Here is a 25,551-nt window from a genome sequence, read left to right as displayed (position 1 = left end):
ACATTAACCATGTGGCAGGAAATTTGTTCAAGAGTACTAATTCTGCAAAACTTATGGACAAGCGGAATGGATGGAGGATCTGTCTTTGCACTGGGAGAGGATAAAATTTAATAATTGGAAGCCATCCAAGGAGAAAATCTTCGATTCTCTTCTCAGAGGCGTCTTGTAGATGAAATGATTCAAATATAATTTGTTCTTGTATTTCTTTTTAGACTACCGAAAAACTCGGCTCTCTACTCGCCTTCCAGTTCTTAAGAATAAGATGGCGAACCGCAAGGATAATCGTATTAAAAATACGAATCATACGGGGGAAACTATTGTTAGATGAGGAGAATAATAAAACTACATCTTGTAACGAGATAGAGACATTTAGATCATAAAGAGCATTAAGCCAGAAACAAACTTTAAGCCATAGTTGATTTATTTTGGGACACCACCAAAACATATGAAATAAATCTGCATTAGACTTAGAACAATGTGGACAGTTCCCTGAACTAGCAGGGAAAAACTTTTGAATTTTAAATGGATGTAGATAATAATTATTCAACAACTTTACGTGTGATTCTTTCCAGCTCATAGATAGCCTACATTTATTTAGCATTTTAAAACTCTGAATGATCCTTTCATTGTCGGTTCCAGAAATGACTGGGCATAACCAGTTACTTATCCTATCCAAATATTTTTCATTTTGCTTTGACAACATGATGTCATACATCAGAGAGATAGATGTATTTCCTGAGTTAAACTTTTGAATTAAAGTTCTGATATCTGACCAAGCTACCATATTCCCAACCTGCCAATTCTGACTATATATATAATGTCGTATTTGAAAATAGGCATACATATCCGATCTGGGTAACACATAAGATTGAAATATATATTCAGCTGCACATACCTGATAATCTTCATCCATCACTTGCTTTACAAAAAGTAAACCTTTATCTGCCCAAGATTTAAAAATCTTTTGATGAATACCCGGAGTAAATTGAGGATTACCCTGAATGGGAAGAAAGTCTGAAAAAGCGGAATCTATACCTAAACAACCACAGAACTTATACCAAGCTATAACAATATTTTTAAATGATATCATTCTACAAATATTAGAAGTCAGTTGTTTAGGTTTACAATGTAAGATAGCTTTTAATGAAAAAGGACGTATATAGAAAGCCTCTTCCTGACCTACCGCGATAACATTAGTTTCAGTGATCCAGTCTAGAGCAAATTTTACCAGAGCCACTATGTTATACAGCTTAACATCGGGCAGAGCCAGACCCAAAGAATTCTTCTTCTGCATAAGCTTAGCCAAAGCTATTCTCGTTTTTTTATCCTTCCAAATAAATTTAGAGAAATAGCCATAAAGCTTCTTTATATCTAAATTAGATATGAAGATAGGTAAATTTTGCACAACATACAGAAGTCGCGGAAAAATAATCATTTTTATTAAGTTTACCTTTGCAGAGATCGATAAAGGATAAGATGCCCAGAGCTGAAGATCCCATTTAATTTTTTCAAATAAAGAAGAATAATTTGCAGCGTACCATAACTTCGGATTTCTATGCAACTCTAGCCCCAAGTATTTAACTACATTCACTATTTTTAAATGGGATAATCCCGATATAGGTAAGCCTTTTGCCCACATACATAAGTTCGCTTTTATCCAGGTTAACTAAATAGCCCGAAAACTAGCTAAACTCAGCAAGTATTTGTACAATTACTGGAATGGTTAGATGAACGTTGTCCACGAATAGCAGAATATCATTTGCATATAGCAGAGACTTTAGGCGATTAGAGCCAAGTGATATACAAGTTAGAGTATCTCGAAATCGAATTGCTAAAGGTTCTATCGCTAAATTAAAAAGAAGGGGGGACAGTGGACAGCCTTGCCTTGTACCACGTTGAAGAATAATCTCTTGTGACCGAATACCCTTTACCAATAAGAATGATCTAGGTTTTAAATAGACTTCACGAATATATTGAATAAAATTACCAGAGAACCCAAAATTATCTAAAGATCGAAATAGATGCTCCCAAAAAATAGAATCAAACGCCTTGACAGTGTCTAGAGTCAAAACCGCTGAATCACAAGTTACCAAATTGTTTATATCCTGATCTGAATTCCACGCATAGTCCAAGAATGCAATTACCTTACGGATATTCTTAGATGAATTTCTTGATGACATAAACCCTGTCTGATCTGGGTGAATCACATTCTGTAGACATCGGCTAAGCCTAGCTGCAATGATACCGGCCATTATTTTATAATCAGTGTTAAGCACTGATATCGGCCTATAAGAAACCAGATCTTCAGGGTTATTTCCTTTTTTGAGTATAAGTGATATATTTGCCTCTGCAAAACCTCCCGATATAGTATTGTCAGACAAATAATAATTATTAAATAATTCCTCCAGGAAAGGCACTAATTCATCCTTTAGAGATTTATAAAATTCAGCGGGAAGCCCATCTGGGCCTGCCGCTTTATTTAATTTAAGTCTATCAATTGTGTTGCTAATCTCCTCTTTGTTTACCGGTTGATTCAACACTACCAACTCCTCCGTTTGAATCTGGGGAACACTAACCTTTGACCAAAAAGCATTTTGATTATGCTGATTTGTACCAACCGTCGCATACAGTTGTTGGTAATAGCTATGGAATACTTAACTAATATCTGCGAATTAAAAAACCTATTATCCCCGTTTTTAATAACTGCAATAAGATTTTTTTTTTCCTGTTCTTAGTAATACGCGCCAAATATTTTGCAGAACAACCGTAGAAGCTCTTATACCTTAAACTAAGCCTCATCTCTTCTTCTTGAGATCTTTGCTTTAGGAACACCTCCCTTTCCTTTCTGGCCTCCAAATATGCAGACCAATTCACCGGGGAGGAATCAAGATTAACCTTTCTATAGGCCATTTTAATGTTATTAGCAAGTTGAAGCCCCTGCTCCTTCATCTTTTTAGAGCGTGTACTCATATAAGCAATAATCTCTCCGCGCACTACTGCCTTGGCTGCCTCCCAATAAATCTCTATTTTATTCTTGTATCCGGCATTAAGTAGCGCATATTCATTCCATATAGTTTTAATCCAGGATATAAATCTAGCGTTAGCATATAAAAATCGGGGAAAAGAGAAGAAAGGTGCGCTAGCCTTGGTCTCTCCTAATCCTGTAAAAGACAACAAGATGATAGCGTGATCAGATACCATGAACTCACCAATTCCAGCACTAACTGGACATACTGACAATGATTCTGATATTAAGAAAAGATCAATCCTTGAGAATGTCCTATGAGCCTTCGACTCACACGTGAAAGCTCGAATTTGTGGATTCTGAATTCGCCATATGTCAATCAAACTGAATTTATTACAGAATTTTTTTAAATACTTCGCATTTCTCTTATATTCTTCAGAATTCATATTTGAAAAACGATCTAATTCTGGGCATATAGTCATATTGAAATCTCCACATATAATTTGATTTTCCCTTTGATATGGGAATATCTTGTTTTGGATCTGCTCCCAGAATTCAGTTGAAAACTTATTAGGGGCATAAATATTACAACAAATATATTTTACACTGTTAACCATGACTTGAAGCAAGATATATCTAGCTGCGGGATCTATCTCTACATTAATAATTTTGTAATCTAAATCTTTATGAAATAAAACTACGACTCTTCGTTGTTTATGAGGGCCAGAAGAGGAGATTACCTCACCAACCCATTTTATTCTAAGCTTAGCTTCTTCTGCCCCGTGAGATGGGTTTCTTGTAGAAATACTAACCCCGGTTTCTCCTTGGCTAGTGTTTTAATAACTAGGAGAAGAGATCCCTCCCACATTCCAAGATAAGATTTTAAATCCTGCTTCCCTCATCTGATCTTAGTATATATAAACCAAAAAAGGTGGGTGCCGGGAGGGGAACAGCGGAGGGGAAGAAAAAAAAAAAAAAAAAAAGAAAACACAAAATATAGCACAGATTGCAATAGCTCTCTCCAGAGACACAAATTCCAAACTCTTTGTGGATTAATAAACGATAAAATACATAGACTAGACATATCTGTGCTTAAAAACAAATAATGTTTGACAAAGAATAAAAAAACCAAACAAGCTGTATATATCTCACATATAAGTGCTAAATTCAACAGCCCCATACTACCTGCTATCTTTTTAAATTTACTTAGAATTCTAAACTTTTCATAAATTCTTGGACTTCTGGAACTTCATTGAATATAAATTTGGACCCCTTTTCGACTATAATTTTAGCTGGATAAAATAAACTAGCTTTTATCCCTTTACTGATCAGTTGTGAGCAATATGGCGCCATCATTCTTCTCTGCGCAGATGTCTCGGTGGAGAAGTCTTGAAACAGCAAAATCTTGCTGTTCCCAAATCTCAAAGAATCAGCTTTTTTAAAAAGCTTCAAAATCTCCAGCTTATCCTGAAATTTGAGCACGTTAAAAACACACATCCTAGGTTTAACCGGCCCTGAAGTAGAATTTCTCCTAGTGCCAACTCTGTGTGCTCTTTCAATTGCTAGGGGAAGGGCATGCACGGATAAACTAATAGCCTGGGGGAGAGTGGTAGAGGTGAATTTAATAAGGTCGTCAAACTCCGGGGATTCTGGTAGACCTATAATCCTAATGTTGTTACGCCTGGAGCGATCTTCAAGATCCTCCAGGGGTAACTGCATACTATTTAGTTTAACCTGTTGTGATTGAATTATATTTTCTTGAATAGTCACCCTGTCTTCAACTGAGGAAATTCTATTCTCCGCTTCCCCCATTCTTGCGGAGAATAGCTTGACCTCAGCAGAAAGTGTCGTCATTTTTTCCCTTTTTTTCCCCTCCTTTTTTCCCTTTCTTTCTCCTTTTTTTCCCTTTCTTTTTTTTTTCTTTTTTTTTTTTTCCTTTTAACTCTTTTAAATAGCTCTATATAACCACTTCTCCACATATCCTTATGATAGTACCTCTACTCAAATTAGTGTGAGGGTGAAAATACCTTCAATTTGTAGTGCTTAAGGCCTGTGACCTGGATATACACCAAGAGAAATTTAATTTGGGCTCTAGGCTTGGGACAACCTGTTAATCCCCAATCTTCTATAGTCAAACTCAGCAAGTGCAAATATTCACAGCAATTAACCAAGAATACCCCTCTAAATGACACTTTCTATAAATACCTTAACATTAATAAAGGAATATGTTTCAACATGCGACTAATTCAGCACACTACTTAATGTTACAAATATAATAATAGAACAATGAAGTTATAAGTCCGCCTTTAGGTTAGACTAAGAAATCATAAGCTTTTAACAATATGGTCTCCTTGACCTGGTAAGGACTGTTATGCCCAGCTGTAGCACCAGACAGAGCTTCACATACTTGAACCAGGCCTCTGCTTGTACTATAGAAGAAGAAGCCACTACTATACCGCTATACCAGCCTTGTCTATACCAACAAGCAAGGTTTAAATCATTAATGGGAAGTCCTCCAACATCCCCTACGAGAACAAGCAATGTCCCAAAATCCCTTCAAGCAGATTCTCCAGCCTCCCACCTCCTTCAAGCAGGCCAGGGACATGCCAAATTCACCAACAAGCAAATGGTTTAAAGAATAGTTATGGACAAAGTTAGTTAACACAAGGTGTGAGGCGTCCCACTGATACTTGCAGTTAGACATGTGCGGTTCGTTTCGGATTAATTCGGAAATTCGGTAAATTCGGTAAATTCGGAGATTCGGATCGATTCGGATTTCCGAATTAAAATACTTCCGAATCTACCGAATGAATCCGAAACAGCTGCCGTATCTCCGAATAAATCCGAATTAGCTCGTTAAAATTCGGCATTTCCCCATAGGAAACAATGGGAGTTTCGGCTGAAAAAAAACTAACACCGCAGCCCCATTGTTTCCTATGGGGAAACACTAAGTCTGCACTTAACACCCTAACATGTACCCCGAGTCTCTAAACACCCCTAATCTAACACTTATTAACCCCTAATCTGCTGCCTCCGCTATCGCTGACACCTGCATTATTTTATTAACCCCTAATCTGCCGACCGAATATCGCCGCCACCTACATTATAACTATTAACCCCTAATCTGCTGTCCCTAACACCGCCGACCCCTACATTATAGTTATTAACCCCTAATCTGCCCCCCCCAACGTCGCCGCAATCTAACTACAAGTATTAACCCCTAATCTGCCGACCCGATATCGCCGCCGCCTACATTATAGCTATTAACCCCTAATCTGCTGTCCCTAACACCGCCGACCCCTACATTATAGTTATTAACCCCTAATCTGCCCCCCCCAATGTCGCCGCAATCTAACTACAAGTATTAACCCCTAATCTGCCGACCCGATATCGCCGCCGCCTACATTATAGCTATTATCCCCTAATCTGCTGTCCCTAACACCGCCGACCCCTACATTATAGTTATTAACCCCTAATCTGCCTCCCCCCAACATCGCCACAATCTAACTACAAGTATTAACCCCTAATCTGCCGACCGCAAATCGCCGCCACTATAATAAATGTATTAACCCCTAAACCGCCGCACTCCCGCCTCGCAAACACTATAATACATTTTATTAACCCCTAATCTGCCCTCCCTAACATCGCCGCCACCTACCTACAATTATTAACCCCTAATCTCCCGCCCCCAACGTTGCCGCTACTATAATAAGGTTATTAACCCCTAAACCTAAGTCTAACCCTAACACTAACACCCCCTAACTTAAATATAATTTAAATAAAACGAAATAAGTTTACTATAGTTAAATAAATGAATCCTATTTAAAACTAAAGACTTACCTGTAAAATAAACCCTAAGATAGCTGCAATATAACTAATAGTTACATTGTAGCTATTTTAGGATTTATTTTTATTTTACAGGCAACTTTGTATTTATTTTAACTAGGTACAATAGTTATTAAATAGTTATTAACTATTTAATAACTACCTAGCTAAAATAAATACAAATTTACCTGTAAAATAAATCCTAACCTAAGTTACAATTACACCTAACACTACACTATCATTTAATTAATTAAATAAATGACTCATATTTAAAACTAAATACTTACCTGTAAAATAAACCCTAATATAGCTGCAATATAACTAATAGTTACATTGTAGCTATTTTAGCATTTATATTTATTTTACAGGCAACTTTGTATTTATTTTAACTAGGTACAATAGCTATTAAATAGTTATTGACTAATTAATAGCTACCTAGTTAAAATAATTACAAAATTACCTGTAAAATAAATCCTAACCTAAGTTACAATAAAACCTAACACTACACTATCATTAAATAAATTAACTACAAGTACCTACAATTATCTACAATTAAATAAACTAAAGTACAAAACCCCCCCACTAAATTACAAAAAATAAAAAACCACTAAATTACAAAAAATAAAAAAATATTACAAGAATTTTAAACTAATTACACCTAATCTAAGCCCCCTAATAAAATAACAAAGCCCCCCAAAATAAAAAAAAATGCCCTACCCTATACTAAATTACAAAAGTTAACAGCTCTATTACCTTACCAGCCCTGAACAGGGCCTTTTGCGGGGCATGCCCCAAAGAAAACAGCTCTTTTGCCTGTAAAAAAAAACACAATCCCCCCCCCCCACATTACAACCCACCACCCACATACCCCTACTCTAACCCAAACCCCCCTTAAATAAACCTAACACTACCCCCCTGAAGATCTCCCTACCTTGAGTCGTGTTCACCCAGCCGGGCCGAAGTCTTCATCCGATGGGGCAGAAGAGGACATCCAGACCGGCAGAAGTCTTCATCCAAGCGGGGCAAGAAGAGGTCTTCCATCCATCAGAAAAGTACAAAAAAACAAACAAACACTAAATTAGCAAAAATAATAAAATATTACAATAATTTTAAAATAATTACACCTAATCTAAGCCCCCTACTAGCTATTAATATAGCTACAATATAACTAATAGTTACATTGTAGCTATTTTAGGATTTATATTTATTTTACAGGCAACTTTGTATTTATTTTAACTAGGTACAATAGCTATTAAATAGTTAATAACTACCTAGCTAAAATAAATACAAATTTACCTGTAAAATAAACCCTAACCTAAGTTACAATTACACCTAACACTACACTGTCATTAAATTAACTAAATAAATTAATCCTATATAAAACTAAATACTTACCTGTAAAATAAACCCTAATATAGATACAATATAACTAATAGTTACATTGTAGCTATTTTAGCATTTATATTTATTTTACAGGCAACTTTGTATTTATTTTAACTAGGTACAATAGCTATTAAATAGTTATTGACTAATTAATAGCTACCTAGTTAAAATAATTACAAAATTACCTGTAAAATAAATCCTAACCTAAGTTACTATTAAACCTAACACTACACTATCATTAAATAAATTAACTACAAGTACCTACAATTAAATACAATGAAATAAACTAAACTAAAGTACAAAAAAAACAAACACTAAATTACAAAAAATAAAAAAAATTACAAGAATTTAAACTAATTACACCTAATCTAAGCCCCCTAATAAAATAACAAAGCCCCCCAAAATAAAAAAATGCCCTACCCTATACTAAATTACAAAAGTAATCAGCTCTATTACCTTACCAGCCCTTAAAAGGGCCTTTTGCGGGGGCATGCCCCAAAGAAAACAGCTCTTTTGCCTGTAAAAAAAAACACAATACCCCCCCCCCCCACATTACAACCCACCACCCACATACCCCTACTCTAACCCAAACCCCCCTTAAATAGACCTAACACTACCCCCCTGAAGATCTCTCTACCGTGTCTTCACCCAGCGGGCCGAAGTCTTCATCCGATCGGGCAGAAGAGGACATCCAGACCGGCAGAAGTCTTCATCCAAGCGGGGCAAGAAGAGGTCTTCCATCCATCAGAAGTCTTGATCCAGGCGGCATCTTCTCTGTTCATCCATCCGGAGCGGAGCGGCAGCATCCTGAAGACATCCCACGCAGAGCATCCTCTTCTTTCTTGATCCGACGACTAGGTGACTGTACCTTTAAGTGACGTCATCCAAGATGGCGTCCCTTGAATTCCGAGTGGCTGATAGGATTCTATCAGCCAATCGGAATTAAGGTAGGAAAAATCTGATTGGCTGATTTAATCAGCCAATCAGATTCAAGTTCAATCCGATTGGCTGATGGAATCAGCCAATCAGATTGACCTCGCATTCTATTGGCTGTTCCGATCAGCCAATAGAATGCGAGCTCAATCTGATTGGCTGATTGGATCAGCCAATCGGATTGAACTTGAATCTGATTGGCTGATTGAATCAGCCAATCAGATTTTTCCTACCTTAATTCCGATTGGCTGATAGAATCCTATCAGCCAATCGGAATTCAAGGGACGCCATCTTGGATGACGTCACTTAAAGGTACAGTCACCTAGTCGTCGGATCAAGAAAGAAGAGGATGCTCTGCGTGGGATGTCTTCAGGATGCTGCCGCTCCGCTCCGGATGGATGAACAGAGAAGATGCCGCCTGGATCAAGACTTCTGATGGATGGAAGACCTCTTCTTGCCCCGCTTGGATGAAGACTTCTGCCGGTCTGGATGTCCTCTTCTGCCCCATCGGATGAAGACTTCGGCCCGCTGGGTGAAGACACGGTAGAGAGATCTTCAGGGGGGTAGTGTTAGGTTTATTTAAGGGGGGTTTGGGTTAGAGTAGGGGTATGTGGGTGGTGGGTTGTAATGTGGGGGGGGGTATTGTGTTTTTTTTTTACAGGCAAAAGAGCTGTTTTCTTTGGGGCATGCCCCGCAAAAGGCCCTGTTCAGGGCTGGTAAGGTAATAGAGCTGATTACTTTTGTAATTTAGTATAGGGTAGGGCATTTTTTTATTTTGGGGGGCTTTGTTATTTTATTAGGGGGCTTAGATTAGGTGTAATTAGTTTAAAATTCTTGTAATTTTTTTTATTTTTTGTAATTTAGTGTTTGTTTTTTTTGTACTTTAGTTTAGTTTATTTCATTGTATTTAATTGTAGGTACTTGTAGTTAATTTATTTAATGATAGTGTAGTGTTAGGTTTAATAGTAACTTAGGTTAGGATTTATTTTACGGGTAATTTTGTAATTATTTTAACTAGGTAGCTATTAATTAGTCAATAACTATTTAATAGCTATTGTACCTAGTTAAAATAAATACAAAGTTGCCTGTAAAATAAATATAAATGCTAAAATAGCTACAATGTAACTATTAGTTATATTGTAGCTATATTAGGGTTTATTTTACAGGTAAGTATTTAGTTTTATATAGGATTAATTTATTTAGTTAATTTAATGACAGTGTAGTGTTAGGTGTAATTGTAACTTAGGTTAGGGTTTATTTTACAGGTAAATTTGTATTTATTTTAGCTAGGTAGTTATTAACTATTTAATAGCTATTGTACCTAGTTAAAATAAATACAAAGTTGCCTGTAAAATAAATATAAATCCTAAAATAGCTACAATGTAACTATTAGTTATATTGAAGCTATATTAATAGCTAGTAGGGGGCTTAGATTAGGTGTAATTAGTTTAAAATTATTGTAATATTTTATTATTCTTGCTAATTTAGTGTTTGTTTGTTTTTTTGTACTTTTCTGATGGATGGAAGACCTCTTCTTGCCCCGCTTGGATGAAGACTTCTGCCAGTCTGGATGTCCTCTTCTGCCCCATCGGATGAAGACTTCGGCCCGGCTGGGTGAACACGACTCAAGGTAGGGAGATCTTCAGGGGGGTAGTGTTAGGTTTATTTAAGGGGGGTTTGGGTTAGAGTAGGGGTATGTGGGTGGTGGGTTGTAATGTGGGGGGTATTGTGTTTTTTTTTACAGGCAAAAGAGCTGTTTTCTTTGGGGCATGCCCCGCAAAAGGCCCTGTTCAGGGCTGGTAAGGTAATAGAGCTGTTAACTTTTGTAATTTAGTATAGGGTAGGGCATTTTTTTTTATTTTGGGGGGCTTTGTTATTTTATTAGGGGGCTTAGATTAGGTGTAATTAGTTTAAAATTCTTGTAATATTTTTTTATTTTTTGTAATTTAGTGGGGGGGTTTTTGTACTTTAGTTTAGTTTTTTAATTGTATTTAATTGTAGGTACTTGTAGTTAATTTATTTAATGATAGTGTAGTGTTAGGTTTAATTGTAACTTAGGTTAGGATTTATTTTTCAGGTAATTTTGTAATTATTTTAACTAGGTAGCTATTATTATTATATTCAATATCTATTTAATAGCTATTGAACCTAGTTAAAATAAATACAAAGTTGCCTGTACAATAAATATAAATGCTAAAATAGCTACAATGTAACTATTAGTTATATTGCAGCTATATTAGGGTTTATTTTACAGGTAAGTCTTTAGTTTTATATAGGATTCATTTATTTAGTTAATTTAATGATAGTGTAGTGTTAGGTGTAATTGTAACTTAGGTTATGATTTATTTTACAGGTAAATTTGTATTTATTTTAGCTAGGTAGTTATTAAATAGTTATTAACTATTTAATAGCTATTGTACCTAGTTAAAATAAATACAAAGTTGCCTGTAAAATAAATATAAATCCTAAAATAGCTACAATGTAACTATTAGTTATATTGAAGCTATATTAATAGCTAGTAGGGGGCTTAGATTAGGTGTAATTAGTTTAAAATTATTGTAATATTTTATTATTTTTTGTAATTTAGTGTTTGTTTGTATTTTGGTACTTGTATGATGGATGGAAGACCTCTTCTTGCCCCGCTTGGATGAAGACTTCTGCCGGTCTGGATGTCCTCTTCTGCCCCATCGGATGAAGACTTCGGCCCGGCTGGGTGAACACGACTCAAGGTAGGGAGATCTTCAGGGGGGTAGTGTTAAGTTTTTTTAAGGGGGGTTTGGGTTAGAGTAGGGGTATGTGGGTGGTGGGTTGTAATGTGGGGGGGGGATTGTGTTTTTTTTTTTACAGGCAAAAGAGCTGTTTTCTTTGGGGCATGCCCCGCAAAGGGCCCTGTTCAGGGCTGGTAAGGTAATAGAGCTGTTAACTTTTGTAATTTAGTATAGGGTAGGGCATTTTTTTTATTTTGGGGGGCTTTGTTATTTTATTAGGGGGCTTAGATTAGGTGTAATTAGTTTAAAATTCTTGTAATCTTTTTTTTATTTTTTTTGTAATTTAGTGTTTGTTTGTTTTTGTAATTTAGTGGGGGGGTTTTGTACTTTAGTTTATTTAATTGTAGATAATTGTAGGTACTTGTAGTTAATTTATTTAATGACAGTGTAGTGTTAGGTTTAATTGTAACTTAGGTTAGGATTTATTTTACAGGTAATTTTGTAATTATTTTAACTAGGTAGCTATTAATTAGTCAATAACTATTTAATAGCTATTGTACCTAGTTAAAATAAATACAAAGTCGCCTGTAAAATAAATATAAATGCTAAAATAGCTACAATGTAACTATTAGTTATATTGCAGCTATATTAGGGTTTATTTTACAGGTAAGTATTTAGTTTTAAATATGAGTCATTTATTTAATTAATTAAATGATAGTGTAGTGTTAGGTGTAATTGTAACTTAGGTTAGGATTTATTTTACAGGTAAATTTGTATTTATTTTAGCTAGGTAGTTATTAAATAGTTAATAACTATTTAATAACTATTGTACCTAGTTAAAATAAATACAAAGTTGCCTGTAAAATAAAAATAAATCCTAAAATAGCTACAATGTAACTATTAGTTATATTGCAGCTATCTTAGGGTTTATTTTACAGGTAAGTCTTTAGTTTTAAATAGGATTCATTTATTTAACTATAGTAAACTTATTTCGTTTTATTTAAATTATATTTAAGTTAGGGGGTGTTAGTGTTAGGGTTAGACTTAGGTTTAGGGGTTAATAACCTTATTATAGTAGCGGCGACGTTGGGGGCGGGAGATTAGGGGTTAATAATTGTAGGTAGGTGGTGGCGATGTTAGGGAGGGCAGATTAGGGGTTAATAAAATGTATTATAGTGTTTGCGAGGCGGGAGTGCGGCGGTTTAGGGGTTAATACATTTATTATAGTGGCGGCGATTTGCGGTTGGCAGATTAGGGGTTAATACTTGTAGTTAGATTGTGGCGACGATGGGGGGAGGCAGATTAGGGGTTAATAACTATAATGTAGGGGTCGGCGGTGTTAGGGACAGCAGATTAGGGGTTAATAGTTATAATGTAGGCGGCGGCGATATCGGGTCGGCAGATTAGGGGTTAATACTTGTAGTTAGATTGCGGCGACGTTGGGGGAGGCAGATTAGGGGTTAATAACTATAATGTAGGGGTCGGCGGTGTTAGGGACAGCAGATTAGGGGTTAATAGCTATAATGTAGGCGGCGGCGATATCGGGTCAGCAGATTAGGGGTTAATACTTGTAGTTAGATTGCGGCGACGTTGGGGGGGGGGCAGATTAGGGGTTAATAGCTATAATGTAGGCGGCGGCGATATCGGGTCGGCAGATTAGGGGTTAATACTTGTAGTTAGATTGCGGCGACGTTGGGGGGGGGCAGATTAGGGGTTAATAACTATAATGTAGGGGTCGGCGGTGTTAGGGACAGCAGATTAGGGTTTAATAGTTATAATGTAGGCGGCGGCGATATCGGGTCGGCAGATTAGGGGTTAATACTTGTAGTTAGATTGCGGCGACGTTGGGGGAGGCAGATTAGGGGTTAATAACTATAATGTAGGGGTCGGCGGTGTTAGGGACAGCAGATTAGGGGTTAATAGCTATAATGTAGGCGGCGGCGATATCGGGTCGGCAGATTAGGGGTTAATACTTGTAGTTAGATTGCGGCGACATTGGGGGGGGGCAGATTAGGGGTTAATAACTATAATGTAGGGGTCGGCGGTGTTAGGGACAGCAGATTAGGGGTTAATAGCTATAATGTAGGCGGCGGCGATATCGGGTCGGCAGATTAGGGGTTAATACTTGTAGTTAGATTGCGGCGACGTTGGGGGAGGCAGATTAGGGGTTAATAACTATAATGTAGGGGTCGGCGGTGTTAGGGACAGCAGATTAGGGGTTAATAGCTATAATGTAGGCGGCGGCGATATCGGGTCGGCAGATTAGGGGTTAATACTTGTAGTTAGATTGTGGCGACGTTGGGGGAGGCAGATTAGGGGTTAATAACTATAATGTAGGGGTCGGCGGTGTTAGGGACAGCAGATTAGGGGTTAATAGCTATAATGTAGGTTGCGGCGATATCCGATCGGCAGATTAGGGGTTAAATAATGTTATTATAGGGTTTGCGATGTGGGGGGGCCTCGGTTTAGTGGTTCATAGGTAGTTTATGGGTGTTAGTGACTTAGTGTACTAAATGGGTGTTAGTGTACTAAAACATACCGAATTTCGGAACGGAATAGAACTGAATTCAGCCGAATCCGAATAAATCCGAAACTAATTTATTCGGATCCGAATAAATCCGAAACGAATTTATTCAAATTTTGCCGAATCCGAATCGATCCGAACCGAAAACGAACCAAATTTTTTAGCCGTGCACATGTCTACTTGCAGTAAAGCGATGACACTTCTGGGCCGGTTATCTTCGTCCGGAATACACTTACATGGCAGCGCTACTCCTGGAACACCTGTACCACCACCTCAACTGAGCTGTGAGACACTTGGCCTGGCTGCTACAATCGGCACCTCGATTCAGCTGACTTGAGAGAGCGTGACTTCCGGATCCCTCCGCGTAGCCACTGCTCTCACTTCCACATAGTATCCGTGCTCCAACAGCAGCTACAATTACATCCTCTGCCCAGGCTATCACTCCGGGTCAACACCTCCACCACTCCAACAATCCACCTCTAGTGGATCCGGGACTCCTCCTCGCCTCAGACGTGACCCCAGACAAAGCAAATGATAGCGAATCCAGCAGGTAAGTCTTAAACTCAGCATCCTCAGTAGCCTTGATAGTTTCCTTTCCAGCTGGCGTTATTATGCCTAGCTACTGGCCCCGCAAAGTCAAGCAAAAATGGGGAAAAGAATGAAGGCTTAGATCACTTGCAACGGCTAACATGCCGACATGGAGCAGCATGAACTTCAGCTCCACCTTCTCACCGGAAACCACCTAACACTGACACCTCACTACACACTGCTAAACTTCCAATACTTCCCCATCTTACTCTCCTGTCTCTAATCAAACACGCTCCTACAAGACTCACTCTCACCTTCTGTCACTCACACTCCTACTACTGCTTGCTGCTGGTGACATCTCTCCTAACCCTGGCCCTGCAGCAATAACCACACTTTTACACTCTCACTCAGTCTCCCACAATACAAACTCAAGGTCACGTGATCCCATCAATCCTATCTCCATTAACCAACAGCGCTTATCCCCTCTCTTTTCTTGTGCCCTCTGGAATGCACCCTCTGTCTGTAACAAACTTACAACTGTTCATGACCTGTATGTTTCTGTATGTTTCTAACGCTTTCAATCTTCTAGCAATTACTGAAACCTGGCTATCTTCCTCTGACACTACTTCCATTGCTGCTCTAATGCGCGGTGGTCTCCACTTTAGCCACACACCTAGGCCAGGTGAGAGACATGGTGGCGGTGTTGGAATCTTACTATCCCCCTCCTGCTCCTATCAGCTCCTGCATCCTCATCCATCTCTCTCCTTCTCCTCCTTTGAAGTCCACTGCATCTGCATTTTCTCCCCCCTCTCCCTCAAGGTGGCAGTTATCTATCGCCCCCCCTGGACAAACCTCCCAATTCCTCGACAACTTTGCTGCCTGGCTTTCTCACTTTCTCTCTACAAATACACCTGCTCTAATACTAGGGGACTTCAACATCCCCATTGATAACCCATCTGCCCCTGCTGCCTCTAAACTTCTCTCACCCACAATCCATCCTATTCCCTACCCACTGCAACGGACACTCTCTTGTATTCTCCTACCTCTGCTCCCCTTATGATGTCACCTGTCGCCCATTTCCCTTCTCAGACCACCATCTGCTCACCGATAATCTCAATGTACATGCTAAACCTAATTCTTCCCACCGCCTCCCCACCTGTAGAAATATGCACACTGTGGATCCTCTCCAACTTTCTAACCTTATTCAAAAACGTCTTCCCCACACTTCCACGGTATCCTGCCCTGACCTTGCTACAAACCACTATAACAATATTCTCTCCTCTGCACTCAACACCCTTGCTCCTCCACAAATACGCAAAACCCCACGTCGTCAGCTCCAGCCCTGGCACTCTCAGCAAACACGCTATCTATAAAAATGCTCCCATGCTGTTGTACGTGCCTGGAGGAAATCCCGCTCTAAACCTGATTTCCTACACTATATGTTCATTCTTTAGTCTTACTCCTCTTTCCTTCACTTAGCCAAGCAAAACTACTTCTCTTCTCTCATATCTTCTCACTCCTCAAACCCTAAACGTCTCTTCTCCATTTTCAGCACTCTCCTCTATCCACCTGCACCACCCCCTTCAGCCTTTAGTGCTCAAGACTTGGCAGACTACTTTCTCTTGTAAGGTGTATCCAGTCCACGGATCATCCATTACTTATGGGATATTCTCCTTCCCAACAGGAAGCTGCAAGAGGATCACCCACAGCAGAGCTGTCTATATAGCTCCTCCCCTAACTGCCACTCCCAGTCATTCTCTTGCAGCTCTCAACAAGATAGGAAGTAGCTAGAGAGATGTGGTGAATTTATGTAGTTTATCTTCCATCAAAAGTTATTATTTTCAAATGGTAACGGAGTTGTACTGTTTTAGCCTCAGGCAGAAAGTTGAAGAAGAGTCTGCCTGTGGTTTTTGATGATCTTAGCAGGTTGTAACTAAGATCCATTGCTGTTCTCACACATAACTGAAGAGATGAGGTAACTTCAGCTGGGGGAATGGCGTGCAGGGTCTCCTGCTATGAGGTATGTGCAGTTTAAATTTTTCTAGAGAAATGAATATGCTAGAAAATGCTGTTAATACCGGATTTATTTAAGGTAAGCCTGATTACAGTGATTTAATAACGACTAGTATCATGCTTGCTGTAAAAGGTAATATTCTTATTACTTTCTCACATTACTGAAAATAAGATAACGTTTGCTGGAAGTGTTTAAACGTTTTTTTCTACATATTGTTGATAAAACTTTATTGGGGCCCAGTTTTTTCCACATGGCTGGCTAGATTTTACCTAGGGATAGTTTTTAATGGCCCTCTCACTGTTAGTACAGGTTGGGAGGGGCCTAATTTCAGGCCTAAATCATGCAGTAGTTTTTGCAGCTTGAGACTTCCAGCTTCCCTGAAGGAGTCCCCTGAACACTTAGGACCTCTACAAAGGGTTTTTGTGCCTTCAAAAGTCGTTGTATGGGCAGGTAGGGCCACAGCAGAGTTTGTTGTGACTGTTAAAAAACGTTTATATCATTTTTTTATCCGGTTTTGAAACTAAGGGGTTAATCATCCATTTGCAAGTGGGTGCAATGCTCTGTTAGTCTATTATACACACTGTAAAAATTTCGTAAGATTTACTGCTTTTTATCACTGTTTTTCAATTTCTGACAAAATTTGTTTCTCTTAAAGGCACAGTACCGTTTTTATTTTTTGCTTGTTTACATTTATCAAAGTGTTTTCCAAGCTTGCTGGTCTCATTGCTAGTCTGTTTAAACATGTCTGACATAGAGGAAACTCCTTGTTCATTATGTTTAGAAGCCATTGTGGAACCCCCTCTTAGAATGTGTACCAAATGTACTGATTTTACTTTAAGTTATAAAGATCATATTCTGTCTTTCAAAGATTTATCACCAGAGGAAATTGACAAGGGGGAAGTTATGCCGACTAACTCACCCCACGTGTCAGAACCTTTGACTCCCGCTCAAGGGACTCCCACTCAAGTGGCGCCAAGTACATCTAGCGCGCCCATGGCGTTTACTTTGCAAGACATGGCGGCAGTTATGGATCATACCCTTACAGCGGTATTGTCCAAACTACCAGGGTTACAAGGAAAGCGAGACAGCTCTGGGACTAGAAAAAATACAGAGCTCTCTGACGCTTTAGTAGCTATGTCTGATATCCCCTCACAATATGCAGAAGCTGAGGCAGGAGAGCTTCTTTCTGTGGGTGATTTTTCTGACTCAGGGAAGATGCTTCAACCTGATTCTGATATGTCTACATTTAAATTTAAGCTTGAACACCTCCGCGTGTTGCTCAGGGAGGTTTTAGCTACTCTGGATGACTGTGACACCATTATAGTGCCAGAGAAATTGTGTAGATTGGATAAATACTATGCAGTGCCTGTTTACACTGATGTTTTTCCAATACCTAAAAGGTTTTCAGAAATTATTACTAAGGAATGGGATAGACCAGGTGTACCGTTCTCTCCCCCTCCTATTTTTAAGAAAATGTTTCCAATAGATGCCGCTACACGGGACTTATGGTAAATTGTCCCTAAGGTGGAGGGAGCAGTTTCTACCCTAACTAAGCGTACAACTATTCCCGTCGAGGACAGTTGTGCTTTCCTAGATCCAATGGATAAAAAGTTAGAGGGTTACCTTAAGAAAATGTTTATTCAACAAGGTTTTATTCTCCAGTCTCTTGCATCCATTGTCCCGGTCACTGCTGCTGCGGCCTTCTGGTTTGAGTCTCTGGAAGAGGCCTTACAGGTAGAAACTCCATTGGATGATATACTTGACAAGCTTAAAGCGCTTAAGCTAGCCAATTCATTTGTTTCTGACGCCGTTGTTCATTTAACCAAACTAATAGCTAAGAACTCAGGTTTTGCTATTCAGGCGCGTAGGGCGCTATGGCTTAAATCCTGGTCAGCTGACGTTACTTCAAAGTCTAAGCTTCTCAACATTCCCTTCAAGGGGCAGACCCTATTCAGGCCTGGACTGAAGGAGATCATTTCTGATATTACTGGAGGAAAAGGTCATGCCCTTCCTCAGGATAGGTCTAATAAATTAAGGACCAAACAAACTAATTTTCGTGCCTTTTGAAACTTTAAGACGAGCGCGGCATCAACTCCCTCTAATGCAAAACAAGAGGGAAATTTTGCCCAGTCCAAGCCGGTCTGGAGACCTAACCAGGCCTGGAACAAAGGTAAGCAGGCCAAGAAGCCTGCTGCTGCCTCTAAGACAGCATGAAAGATCAGCCCCCGATCCGGTAACGGATCTAGTAGGGGGCAGACTTTCTCTCTTTGCCCAGGCTTGGGCAAGAGATGTCCAGGATACCTGGGCGTTGGAAATTGTGTCCCAGAGATATCTTCTGGACTTCAAAGCTTCTTCCCCAAAAGGAAGATTTCACCTCTCACAATTATCTGCAGACCAGATAAAGAGAGAGGCATTCTTACATTGTGTTCAAGACCTCCTAGTTATGGGAGTGATCCACCCAGTTCCAAAGGAGGAACAGGGGCAAGGCTTCTATTCAAATCTCTTTGTGGTTGCCAAGAAAGAGGGAACCTTCAGACCAATCTTAGATCTCAAGATCCTAAACAAATTTCTCAGGGTCCCATCTTTCAAGATGGAGACTATTCGAACCATCCTACCTATGATCCAGGAGGGTCAATACATGACTACCGTGGACTTAAAGGATGCTTATCTGCACATTCCGATACACAAAGATCATCATCGGTTTCTCAGGTTCGCCTTCCTAGACAGGCATTACCAGTTTGTGGCTCTTCCCTTTGGGTTAGCTACGGCACCAAGAATCTTTACAAAGGTTCTGGGGTCACTTCTGGCGGTCCTAAGGCCACGGGGCATAGCAGTAGCCCCTTACTTAGAGGACAGGTTGTCAAAACTTCTAAATTCCTGCCGTGTTCTTTATTATACTTCTCGCCCTTCGGTGGCTCAGTGTATGGAAGTAATCGGCTTAATGGTAGCGGCAATTGACATAGTTCAGTTTGCCCGCCTACATCTCAGACCGCTGCAACTCTGCATGCTCAGTCAGTGGAATGGGGATTACACAGATTTGTCCCCTCTACTAAATCTGTCCAAGGGTATGACCTTCCGCAGGCCAGATTGGACAATAGTAACAACAGATACCAGCCTTCTGGGCTGGGGTGCAGTCTGGAACTCTCTGAAGGCTCAGGGGTCGTGGATTCAGAAGGAGGCACTCCTTCCAATAAACATTCTGGAACTAAGGGCAATATTCAATGCTCTTCAGGCTTGGCCTCAGCTAGCGGCAGTGAGGTTCATCAGATTTCAGTCGGACAACATCACGACTGTAGCTTACATCAACCATCAAGGGGGAACAAGGAGTTCCCTAGCAATGTTGGAGGTTTCAAAGATAATTCAATGGGCAGAGATTCACTCTTGCCATCTATCAGCTATCCATATCCCAGGAGTAGAGAACTGGGAGGCAGATTTCTAAGTCGTCAAAGTTTTCATCCGGGGGAGTGGGAGCTCCATCCGGAGGTGTTTGCACAGTTGATTCAATGTTGGGGCAAACCAGAACTGGATCTCATTGCGTCTCGCCAGAACGCCAAGCTTCCTTGTTACGGATCCAGGTCCAGGGATCCCAAGGCAGCGCTGATAGATGCTCTAGCAGTGCCTTGGTCCTTCAACCTGGCTTATGTTTTTCCACCGTTTCCTCTGCTCCCTCGTCTGATTGCCAAGATCAAACAGGAGAGAGCATCGGTAATTTTGATAGCCCCTGCGTGGCCACGCAGGACTTGGTATGCAGATCTGGTGGACATGTCATCCTTTCAACCATGGACTCTGCCTCTGAGGCAGGACCTTCTACTTCAGGGTCCTTTCAACCATCCAAATCTAATTTCTCTGCGGCTGACTGCTTGGAGATTGAACGCTTGATTTTATCAAAGCGTGGTTTCTCCGAGTCGGTCATTGATACCTTAATACAGGTGCGAAAGCCTGTCACCAGGAAAATCTATCATAAGATATGGTGTAAATATCTTCATTGGTGTGAATCCAAGGGTTACTCATGGAGTAAGGTCAGGATTCCTAGGATATTATCTTTTCTCCAAGAAGGATTGGAGAAGGGTTTGTCAGCTAGTTCCTTAAAAGGACAGATTTCTGCTCTGTCTATTCTTTTGCACAAACGTCTGGCTGAGGTTCCAGACGTGCAGGCGTTTTGTCAGGTTTTAGTCAGAATCAAGCCTGTGTTTAAACCTGTTGCTCCGCCTTGGAGTTTAAATTTAGTTCTTAAGGTTCTTCAAGGGGTTCCGTTTGAACCTTTGCATTCCATAGCTATTAAGCTCTTATCCTGGAAGGTTCTGTTTTTAGTAGCTATCTCCTCGGCTCGAAGAGTTTCGGAGTTATCTGCTTTACAATGTGGTTTCCCTTATCTCATTTTTCATGCAGATAAGGTAGTGTTACATACCAAACCTGTTTTTTTTACCTAAGGTGGTATCTAATAAAAATATCAATCAGGAGATTGTTGTACTGTCACTGTGTCCTAATCCTTCTTCAAAGAAGGAACGTCTTTTACACAATCTTGATGTGGTTCATGCTTTAAAGTTTTATTTACAAGCTACTAAAGATTTTCGTCAAACATCTGAATTTTTTATTGTCTACTCTGGACAGAGGAGAGGCCAAAAGGCTTCGGCAACCTCTCTTTCTTTTTGGCTAAGGAGTATAATATGCTTAACTTATGAGACTGCTGGCCAGCAGCCTCCTGAAAGGATTACAGCTCATTCTACTAGAGCGGTAGCTTCCACATGGGCTTTTAAAAATGAGGATTCTGTTGAACAGATTTGTAAGGCGGCGACTTGGTCTTCACTTCATACTTTTTCAAAGTTCTATAAATTTGATACTTTTGCTTCTTCGGAGGCTATTTTGGGGAGAAAGGTCTTGCAGGCAGTGGTGCCTTCCGTTTAAGCGCCTGCCTTGTCCCTCCCTTCATCTGTGTCCTATAGCTTTGGTATTGGTATCCCACAAGTAATGGATGATCCGTGGACTGGATACACCTTACAAGAGAAAACATAATTTATGCTTACCTGATAAATTTATTTCTCTTGTGGTGTATCCAGTCCACGGCCCGCCCTGTCATTTTAAGGCAGGTGTTTCTCTTGCTTGTCTTCGGTCAAATGACTGGTAGTGGCAGTTAGGGGAGGAGCTATAGCTCTGCTGTGCGTGATCCTCTTGCAGCTTCCTGTTGGGAAGGAGAATATCCCACAAGTAATGGATGATCCGTGGACTGGATACACCACAAGAGAAATACATTTATCAGGTAAGCATAAATGATGTTTTTAACACTGTAAGTGCATTTTAACAGTGTCATATTTCCTATTCCATTATATTACACTTGAATCTGGTTGCGCTGTGTTTCTTTCCAGATTCTCTTGGTTTCTACCCTACTCCAGGTGGTCCGAAGGACACCATTTGTGGAACGGCAGCAACCAATCTTTTCCGCTACAAGACTCATAGTTACATACCTTGAAAGGATTTCGTTTTGTGATGATATGCAATAAATATATTTTTTTACACTTAAGTGCATTTTAACAGTGTCATATTTCCTATTCCATTATATTACACTTAAATCTGGTTGTGCTGTGTTTCTTTCCAGATTCTCTTTGCCTTTGTAAATTGGGAAGAATTATAAGATTCAAAATTATTGTCAAAGTATTTCCTTTTTTTCTTGTTTTGATATTTAGATTTTTTCAATAAAATAAAACAATATTTAGATTTTTTCAATAAAATAAAACTTTTGTAGTCTGACTCATGGTATATGGTGTTACTACCGAGGAGAGCTTCAGATAATCTCAAAACAAAATGTTAGGAATGGGGGGCGGAGCCTATAGCTGTTGCAGAAGGATGTGTTTGTGGGGAGCTCCTGATCTTTGCTGGGCTATTAGGGGTTATCCCCTATCTATTTATATTGAGGATACCTGCTGAGGTGCCCTGAGATACCCCAGAGAAGTCAGTGGGTGCTTTCACAAAGGTGGATCTTCTTACATTCCTCAGCTGAACTGCATGGAGACTGGCCGCGTGGCGGGGAAACCTGCACTGTGACTTTGTTCATCCAAGTTGTTGAGGCCCGTTCCCCCCTCAAGATCGGAAGATCACTGGCAGCGAAAGTGCTGCACTACCATGGAACTGCTATTCTGATCTGATTAGGTGACTTAATGGAAGATTTCTGTACAGCCATTTTAGAAGAACTAAATGTAGCTTTCCATCCTTCCCTAACTACTGAAAGGCAGAGTTTACAGCGATCAAGGTCTGCAGCTGATATGAGAGAAACATTGCAGAAAGATATCGCTCAGACCGACTTTCCTAATTTGAAGCTGCAGAAGAACATATCAGAACCCCTAACTACTACCATAATGGAACATGTCACACTCTCCACTGACTGGGGACCTGAGCCTACTGGTTGTGGAGAAGCCTTTCAGCTGGATCGGCATGCAAAAGATGCAAAAGAGATGGTCGACACCAATAACTCCCGATCTAGGGTTCTGCTACTAGATGTGGCTCCCTTATTGAGTTTGGTCACAAACACTGGCTGCACATCTTGGCCACATGGCTTCAAGATTTCCGGAGTTTATAAAACCTGTTGGGAGTACAGACAACTCTCACATTAGTAGTGAAAGGAGCATGGAGCAGTCAAATTTGTAGCATTTCTCTGTGAACCACGTATGCAGACAGAGTCACTGGAAAATGGGCATTGGCTGATATTGTTGCAGGACTGACAGGGGATATGTTTCCAACAATGCAGAGACACCAGCAGTATGTATAATTGGGAAACAAACTACACCTCCTTGATACTACCTGCCACTCTTGCACTGCTAAATATGACTCCACTCATTGGATTTAACTCTATTTCTATAATCGCCGTACCCTAATGATGGCGACTACGCCTGATGTTTGGGGGACTTTCATATTTAACGCTAAAATGTCAGACTCGGTTTTAAAGTAAATACTGCATAGCCCATCCCATAATGGTAGACTTGTCTCTTAGAACTGCGGCATTGTACAGTCTGGTAATGGTCACTGTTCTACATACCCTTTGCAAAGGTGGTTTATTATTGTTATTCTTTTCTCTGACTAATCCTATGTTAGCCTTGTGGACTGTTGTTCAGTAGATTGGGAACAGCAGAAAGTATACTAGAGAGATCATAGTTAAGAATTTTTTAAAAAAATTGCAATTGTCTATTGTATTTTATAAGCATGTTCTTTGAGTTTTGTTTTGTTTACTGATCTGCTAATCCAGATTACATATTAGAGCTGTATAGTATTATATGTATATTATAAATCACTATCTGAGTAATAGTACATAGTCTTAGAAAAAGTAAGCAATAAGTTTGTTTAGTGATATTGCTAGTCTCAGAACTGATGTGCTGCTATAGTAATATATTATGTGTCATATATACAGTAATTGGGTTGAGTGAGCTATTATGTGTTTTAAATATCATTTTTACTTTTCACAAACAGGTTAGACATAGTGAGATAAACTTTTTCCCCTTAAGGGTTAAAGGCCTATTTGGTCACTCCCCAGTCTAAGACTTAACCAACTTATAATAATGAATAATTGAGACTGACACACTTTCTTGTGGGTATAAAAAACAGGCCGTCACGGCCAACTTTATTGAATACAATTCAGTAACTCAAGCTGACAAGCCCAACTTATGGCGGCATATTTACATATCTATAGAAACCCAGAACAACAAGAGGACAGCGGCTTTCGGCCTACTGCAGAGGGCCCTCTGTTTAGGTAAGAAATGATACTTAGGGTTTTTCAGAGATCTTCTGGCCTACCTACACGGGGTGAAGGGCACACAGGTGGACCAGCCACTGCCTCTCACCGTAGGGTGCTGTACTTCTCCAACATACGGCTCGGCGAAGACCGGCTAGTAACCAAGGGAGGTACCTATATTAAAGTAATGGTCTTACATGAATGGATTCGATTAAAACCGTTCCCGCCATTACTGACCTATTGGTTTATTATGAATTTATTTCTATTTTTTTCATTTAAAACTTTATTTTATATTTATTTATTTTTTTGCCGCCCAAAAAACAGAGGGGAGGGAGGGAAAACCGTTCAGCTCAGGATCATAGGAAGAAGAGGCTGGAAAACACACTGCATGGACTTTTTAAAGGTAGGAAGCCTCCCCCAAATCTGCAACACTGTTGCTACCTATGCACCACCTCTTTTCCTTTACCCTTCCCTAATGCCTAAACCCTTAGCACGTTACAGGCCCATTTAGTTCCCTACACTAACTTAAGGTTTAAATGCCTATTTGGTCACTCCCCAGTCTAAGACTTAACCAACTTATAATAATGAATAATTGAGACTGGCACACTTTCTTGTGGGTATAAAAAACAGGCCGTCATGGACAACTTTATTGAATACAATTCAGTAACTCGAGCTGACAAGCCCAACTTATGGCGGCATATTTACAAATCTATAGAAACCCAGAACAACAAGAGGACAGCGGCTTTCGGCCTACTGCAGCAGCAGAGGGCCCTCTGTTTCGGTAAGAAATTATACTTAGGGTTATTCAGAAATCTTCTGGCCTACCTACATGAGGGGAAGGGCACTCAGGTGGACCTGTGGGGAACCGCCCCTCCCGACAGCCTGGCCATGACTCTCCCTGTTCTCCATTTCTTTTCTTTTTCGCAACCAGCCGCTGCCTCTCGCCACCAGAGA

The sequence above is a fragment of the Bombina bombina genome, chromosome 1 (genome assembly GCF_027579735.1).
Source record: "Bombina bombina isolate aBomBom1 chromosome 1, aBomBom1.pri, whole genome shotgun sequence".
Classification (NCBI taxonomy): domain Eukaryota; kingdom Metazoa; phylum Chordata; class Amphibia; order Anura; family Bombinatoridae; genus Bombina; species Bombina bombina.
Note: the sequence above shows the minus strand (reverse complement) of the source record.